Source organism: Schistocerca americana, unplaced genomic scaffold, assembly GCF_021461395.2.
Source record: "Schistocerca americana isolate TAMUIC-IGC-003095 unplaced genomic scaffold, iqSchAmer2.1 HiC_scaffold_1076, whole genome shotgun sequence".
Classification (NCBI taxonomy): domain Eukaryota; kingdom Metazoa; phylum Arthropoda; class Insecta; order Orthoptera; family Acrididae; genus Schistocerca; species Schistocerca americana.
This window is the reverse complement of record NW_025725130.1, coordinates 17,501-25,000: the sequence shown is the minus strand read 5'-3', so window position 1 is coordinate 25,000 and position 7,500 is coordinate 17,501. Positions and strand designations below refer to the sequence as shown.

The 7,500-nt window shown below is 55.5% G+C and overlaps 3 non-coding genes across 3 annotated transcripts in view; all 3 read left to right on the top strand.

The window, feature by feature from the left end:
- Window positions 1-3,292: 3,292 nt before the first annotated feature.
- LOC124560223 lies at window positions 3,293-5,202 on the top strand. The gene has a single exon (XR_006969096.1). It is a non-coding gene; the product is annotated as a small subunit ribosomal RNA (ribosomal RNA).
- Window positions 5,203-5,553: 351 nt separating this feature from the next.
- LOC124560221 lies at window positions 5,554-5,708 on the top strand. The gene has a single exon (XR_006969094.1). It is a non-coding gene; the product is annotated as a 5.8S ribosomal RNA (ribosomal RNA).
- A 188-nt stretch (window positions 5,709-5,896) lies between these two features.
- Window positions 5,897-7,500, top strand: part of LOC124560218 — a 4,222-nt gene continuing 2,618 nt past the window's right edge. The window contains exon 1 of the ribosomal RNA XR_006969091.1: window positions 5,897-7,500. This exon is cut by the window's right edge and continues 2,618 nt beyond it. This is a non-coding gene — a ribosomal RNA (large subunit ribosomal RNA).

Here is a 7,500-nt window from a genome sequence, read left to right as displayed (position 1 = left end):
GTACCTTAACCTAACCTATGTCGTACCTTAACCTAACCTATGTCGTACCTTAACCTAACCTATGTCGTACCTTAACCTAACCTATGTCGTACCTTAACCTAACCTATGTCGTACCTTAACCTAACCTATGTCGTACCTTAACCTAACCTATGTCGTACCTTAACCTAACCTATGTCGTACCTTAACCTAACCTATGTCGTACCTTAACCTAACCTATGTCGTACCTTAACCTAACCTATGTCGTACCTTAACCTAACCTATGTCGTACCTTAACCTAACCTATGTCGTACCTTAACCTAACCTATGTCGTACCTTAACCTAACCTATGTCGTACCTTAACCTAACCTATGTCGTACCTTAACCTAACCTATGTCGTACCTTAACCTAACCTATGTCGTACCTTAACCTAACCTATGTCGTACCTTAACCTAACCTATGTCGTACCTTAACCTAACCTGTATTGCGCCTTAACCTAACCTGTATTGCGCCTTAACCTAACCTGTATTGCGCCTTAACGTAACCTGTATTGCGCCTTAACGTAACCTGTATTGCGCCTTAACGTAACCTGTATTGCGCCTTAACGTAACCTGTATTGCGCCTTAACGTAACCTGTATTGCGCCTTAACGTAACCTGTATTGCGCCTTAACGTAACCTGTATTGCGCCTTAACGTAACCTGTATTGCGCCTTAACGTAACCTGTATTGCGCCTTAACGTAACCTGTATTGCGCCTTAACGTAACCTGTATTGCGCCTTAACGTAACCTGTATTGCGCCTTAACGTAACCTGTATTGCGCCTTAACGTAACCTGTATTGCGCCTTAACGTAACCTGTATTGCGCCTTAACGTAACCTGTATTGCGCCTTAACGTAACCTGTATTGCGCCTTAACGTAACCTGTATTGCGCCTTAACGTAACCTGTATTGCGCCTTAACGTAACCTGTATTGCGCCTTAACGTAACCTGTATTGCGCCTTAACGTAACCTGTATTGCGCCTTAACGTAACCTGCATTGCGCCTTAACGTAACCTGTATTGCGCCTTAACGTAACCTGTATTGCGCCTTAACGTAACCTGTATTGCGCCTTAACGTAACCTGTATTGCGCCTTAACGTAACCTGTATTGCGCCTTAACGTAACCGATATTGCGCCTTAACGTAACCTATATTGCGCCGTAACGTAACCTATATTGCGCCGTAACGTAACCCACATTGCCCCTTAACGTAACCCACATTGCCCCTTAACGTAACCCACATTGCCCCTTAACGTAACCCAACACACGTTGGGCCTTAACCCAACACACGTTGGGCCTTAACCCAACACACGTTGGGCCTTAACCCAACACACGTTGGGCCTTAACCCAACACACGTTGGGCCTTAACCCAACACACGTTGGGCCTTAACCCAACACACGTTGGGCCTTAACCCAACACACGTTGGGCCTTAACCCAACACACGTTGGGCCTTAACCCAACACACGTTGGGCCTTAACCCAACACACGTTGGGCCTTAACCCAACACACGTTGGGCCTTAACCCAACACACGTTGGGCCTTAACCCAACACACGTTGGGCCTTAACCTGCTCTGTAATTGTCATACGACGCGTTAAATTAGTGTAGTGTTGCCTAACTGCAACCCCCGCAATATAGTTTGCTACTCGCACTGCCCGGTCCCCAGTGTATCGCTTCATGTTAAACACCTTGCAGCTATACACTGTAATGTGGATGGCAGCAGGACGTACATGCTCAATGCCCTTTGCAGTTGTTCATTGGCATTTGCAGTTGTTCATTGGCATTCGCATGTGCGAAGCACTTAGCCTACGCTGTGGTACGGCCTGTGTCAACTGTCCGCTGATGTTGTACGTCCAAATCACACACTGTACTGCACATTGGTCCTCATGTACTGAATGATACATCGTGGTACATGTGACCGTACAACGACTGCGCCAACAACGGCGAACCATGCGGTCCAAATGTTGTGCACTCAGCTACGTGTCGTCTCCCTATAAGAGCTGGATTGCAGTGTGGTATGCCCTGGATGGCGATCAGCATGAGCCGTCTGTTGATGTAGTGGCGCGTGTTGTCAGACGTAGTCGTCTCTTCTCACACACCGTGATAGCATGGTGCACTGCGTTCCACATCTGCGACATGCGACAGAGGCCGGTTGACAGTCGTTCGCGCAATGGACATCGCATACGTACGGGGGCCACCTTCCACGTGTTCGCGAAGCGTGCACATGTTGTTGCGTGTATGTGGGCAGACATAGTGTGTCGTGACACCTGACACAGGCATGCAACAATCGTTGAATTTGCAAATGGCGATGGACGCCTACGTTTGCTGGTGACGTTATGCAAATGAACAACTGGTAAACCGTTGTGGTGCGGTTGTTCTCGCTAGAGGTGAATCAGTGATGGCGACGATCGGTTGAGCTACCAACCGGTTGTTCCAGCGATACCCACCATGCCCACGAACGTGAATGGCATCTGGGTGTGAAGCGATACGCGGCGGTGGCTGGGTGGGACCGTCCCCGGCCGGTGAGGGGGGGCCTCCCGGCGTGCTGGCCGCGCGGTGCGTGGGCGCACGCGCTACAGCCGGCTGGTGGGGGCGGCCAGTGGCAGGCGCGCCGGCCGACGGAGGCGGCAGGCGGCGCAGCTGCGCGCCGGCGCACCCTGCACGCGGCGCCGTGCGGCCAAAGTAGGTCCTCGCGGGCCCGGTGCGAAGCGCGGTGGACATCTGCAGTGTGCTGGTCCGATTGAGGACTGTGTGCGCTGAGGATGCGCCGCCGCCCGGCGCTCGGCGCCGCGACGCCGTCTGCTGCTCGGTCGCCTCTGTGGTTCTCGCAGGTGGTTTGTATCGCAGCTGTGCGGACGTGTTGGCGCGTGCGCTGTGCTGGGAGAGTTCGCTTCGGCACCCAAGTGGGGCTTTTGTCCTTCTGTGGCGCTGGCGTTGGAGCTGCCGGTCACCGTAGGTGGCGCGTGTTGTCTCCCGCCGGCAATGCCACGACAGCACGCTCCCGGGCCTCTGTCGGCAGCGGCAAGCTCAGTTGGGAGCACGGGTGGTCGCACCTAAAGCGTCTACTCGCCAAACTCCGGGCGATTGCGCCTCTCTCGAACCCGACCAAGTACTTAGGACGGCGCTGCGCGCCGCCGGGACCTGAGAGGGTTTCGAGGTGTATTGTGCAGGGGAGCTCAGCCTCCTCCTGTTTGCAGAATAATTGAGCGGACGCTTGCGTGTTCGCGCGGGCCCCCGGGACACACTCCCGGGCGGCCGGCTGCTCAGCTCTAGTTGACGCAGCTCCCTGGTTGATCCTGCCAGTAGTCATATGCTTGTCTCAAAGATTAAGCCATGCATGTCTCAGTACAAGCCGCATTAAGGTGAAACCGCGAATGGCTCATTAAATCAGTTATGGTTCCTTAGATCGTACCCACGTTACTTGGATAACTGTGGTAATTCTAGAGCTAATACATGCAAACAGAGTCCCGACCAGAGATGGAAGGGACGCTTTTATTAGATCAAAACCAATCGGTCGGCTCGTCCGGTCCGTTTGCCTTGGTGACTCTGAATAACTTTGGGCTGATCGCACGGTCCTCGTACCGGCGACGCATCTTTCAAATGTCTGCCTTATCAACTGTCGATGGTAGGTTCTGCGCCTACCATGGTTGTAACGGGTAACGGGGAATCAGGGTTCGATTCCGGAGAGGGAGCCTGAGAAACGGCTACCACATCCAAGGAAGGCAGCAGGCGCGCAAATTACCCACTCCCGGCACGGGGAGGTAGTGACGAAAAATAACGATACGGGACTCATCCGAGGCCCCGTAATCGGAATGAGTACACTTTAAATCCTTTAACGAGTATCTATTGGAGGGCAAGTCTGGTGCCAGCAGCCGCGGTAATTCCAGCTCCAATAGCGTATATTAAAGTTGTTGCGGTTAAAAAGCTCGTAGTTGGATTTGTGTCCCACGCTGTTGGTTCACCGCCCGTCGGTGTTTAACTGGCATGTATCGTGGGACGTCCTGCCGGTGGGGCGAGCCGAAGGCGTGCGACGCGCCTCGTGCGTGCTCGTGCGTCCCGAGGCGGACCCCGTTGCAATCCTACCAGGGTGCTCTTGAGTGAGTGTCTCGGTGGGCCGGCACGTTTACTTTGAACAAATTAGAGTGCTTAAAGCAGGCAAGCCCGCCTGAATACTGTGTGCATGGAATAATGGAATAGGACCTCGGTTCTATTTTGTTGGTTTTCGGAACCCGAGGTAATGATTAATAGGGACAGGCGGGGGCATTCGTATTGCGACGTTAGAGGTGAAATTCTTGGATCGTCGCAAGACGAACAGAAGCGAAAGCATTTGCCAAGTATGTTTTCATTAATCAAGAACGAAAGTTAGAGGTTCGAAGGCGATCAGATACCGCCCTAGTTCTAACCATAAACGATGCCAGCCAGCGATCCGCCGCAGTTCCTCCGATGACTCGGCGGGCAGCCTCCGGGAAACCAAAGCTTTTGGGTTCCGGGGGAAGTATGGTTGCAAAGCTGAAACTTAAAGGAATTGACGGAAGGGCACCACCAGGAGTGGAGCCTGCGGCTTAATTTGACTCAACACGGGAAACCTCACCAGGCCCGGACACCGGAAGGATTGACAGATTGATAGCTCTTTCTTGATTCGGTGGGTGGTGGTGCATGGCCGTTCTTAGTTGGTGGAGCGATTTGTCTGGTTAATTCCGATAACGAACGAGACTCTAGCCTGCTAACTAGTCGCGTGACATCCTTCGTGCTGTCAGCGATTACTTTTCTTCTTAGAGGGACAGGCGGCTTCTAGCCGCACGAGATTGAGCAATAACAGGTCTGTGATGCCCTTAGATGTTCTGGGCCGCACGCGCGCTACACTGAAGGAATCAGCGTGTCTTCCTAGGCCGAAAGGTCGGGGTAACCCGCTGAACCTCCTTCGTGCTAGGGATTGGGGCTTGCAATTGTTCCCCATGAACGAGGAATTCCCAGTAAGCGCGAGTCATAAGCTCGCGTTGATTACGTCCCTGCCCTTTGTACACACCGCCCGTCGCTACTACCGATTGAATGATTTAGTGAGGTCTTCGGACTGGTACGCGGCATTGACTCTGTCGTTGCCGATGCTACCGGAAAGATGACCAAACTTGATCATTTAGAGGAAGTAAAAGTCGTAACAAGGTTTCCGTAGGTGAACCTGCGGAAGGATCATTACCGACTAGACTGCATGTCGTTCGATGTGCGTGTCGTGTCGCGCAACACGCTACCTGTACGGCTCGCAGTAGCCGTGCGCCGCGTGCGGAACCACGCGTGCTTCTCAAAACTAACGCCAATGTTGTGTGGTACGAGCGCTGAAGCGCTGGAGCGGCTGGCCTGCGGCACCTGGCGCCTGGCGCCGGTTTTGAATGACTTTCGCCCGACTGCCTGTCCGCTCCGGTGTGGAGCCGTACGACGCCCATCGGCCGTGAGGCCGTTGGACACAGAACGCTTGAACAGGGGCCGCCACACGCCTACGTCCCGCCTATGCAACTGTCTTGAAAGAGACAGTGGAAACTAAGAAAAGATCACCCAGGACGGTGGATCACTCGGCTCGTGGGTCGATGAAGAACGCAGCAAATTGCGCGTCGACATGTGAACTGCAGGACACATGAACATCGACGTTTCGAACGCACATTGCGGTCCATGGATTCCGTTCCCGGGCCACGTCTGGCTGAGGGTCGGCTACGTATACTGAAGCGCGCGGCGTTTGCCCCGCTTCGCAGACCTGGGAGCGTCGCGGCCGCCTGTGGGGCCGGCCGCGCCTCCTGAAACGTGCGATGCGCGCCCGTCGCCTGGCGGTTCGCATACCGGTACTTACTCGGTAGCGTGCACAGCCGGCTGGCGGTGTGGCGTGCGACACCTCGTACAACGACCTCAGAGCAGGCGAGACTACCCGCTGAATTTAAGCATATTACTAAGCGGAGGAAAAGAAACTAACAAGGATTCCCCCAGTAGCGGCGAGCGAACAGGGAAGAGTCCAGCACCGAACCCCGCAGGCTGCCGCCTGTCGTGGCATGTGGTGTTTGGGAGGGTCCACTACCCCGACGCCTCGCGCCGAGCCCAAGTCCAACTTGAATGAGGCCACGGCCCGTAGAGGGTGCCAGGCCCGTAGCGGCCGGTGCGAGCGTCGGCGGGACCTCTCCTTCGAGTCGGGTTGCTTGAGAGTGCAGCTCCAAGTGGGTGGTAAACTCCATCTGAGACTAAATATGACCACGAGACCGATAGCGAACAAGTACCGTGAGGGAAAGTTGAAAAGAACTTTGAAGAGAGAGTTCAAAAGTACGTGAAACCGTTCTGGGGTAAACGTGAGAAGTCCGAAAGGTCGAACGGGTGAGATTCACGCCCATCCGGCCACAGGCCTCCGCCCTCGGCAGATGGGGCCGGCCGCCCGCGCGGAGCAATCCGCGGCGGGGTCGTGTCCGGTTGCCTTTCCACTCGCCGCGGGGTGGGGCCGTTCCGGTGTGCGGTGGGCCGCACTTCTCCCCTAGTAGGACGTCGCGACCCGCTGGGTGCCGGCCTACGGCCCGGGTGCGCAGCCTGTCCTTCCGCGGGCCTCGGTTCGCGTCTGTTGGGCAGAGCCCCGGTGTCCTGGCTGGCTGCCCGGCGGTATATCTGGAGGAGTCGATTCGCCCCTTTGGGCGCTCGGGCTCCCGGCAAGCGCGCGCGGTTCTTCCCGGATGACGGACCTACCTGGCCCGGCCCCGGACCCGCGCCGCTGTTGGCTCGGGATGCTCTCGGGCGGAATAATCGCTCCCGTCAGCGGCGCTTCAGCTTTGGACAATTTCACGACCCGTCTTGAAACACGGACCAAGGAGTCTAACATGTGCGCGAGTCATTGGGCTGTACGAAACCTAAAGGCGTAATGAAAGTGAAGGTCTCGCCTTGCGCGGGCCGAGGGAGGATGGGGCTTCCCCGCCCTTCACGGGGCGGCGGCCTCCGCACTCCCGGGGCGTCTCGTCCTCATTGCGAGGTGAGGCGCACCTAGAGCGTACACGTTGGGACCCGAAAGATGGTGAACTATGCCTGGCCAGGACGAAGTCAGGGGAAACCCTGATGGAGGTCCGTAGCGATTCTGACGTGCAAATCGATCGTCGGCGCTGGGTATAGGGGCGAAAGACTAATCGAACCATCTAGTAGCTGGTTCCCTCCGAAGTTTCCCTCAGGATAGCTGGTGCTCGTACGAGTCTCATCCGGTAAAGCGAATGATTAGAGGCCTTGGGGCCGAAACGACCTCAACCTATTCTCAAACTTTAAATGGGTGAGATCTCCGGCTTGCTTGATATGCTGAAGCCGCGAGCAAACGACTCGGATCGGAGTGCCAAGTGGGCCACTTTTGGTAAGCAGAACTGGCGCTGTGGGATGAACCAAACGCCGAGTTAAGGCGCCCGAATCGACGCTCATGGGAAACCATGAAAGGCGTTGGTTGCTTAAGACAGCAGGACGGTGGCCATGGAAGTCGGAATCCGCTAAGGA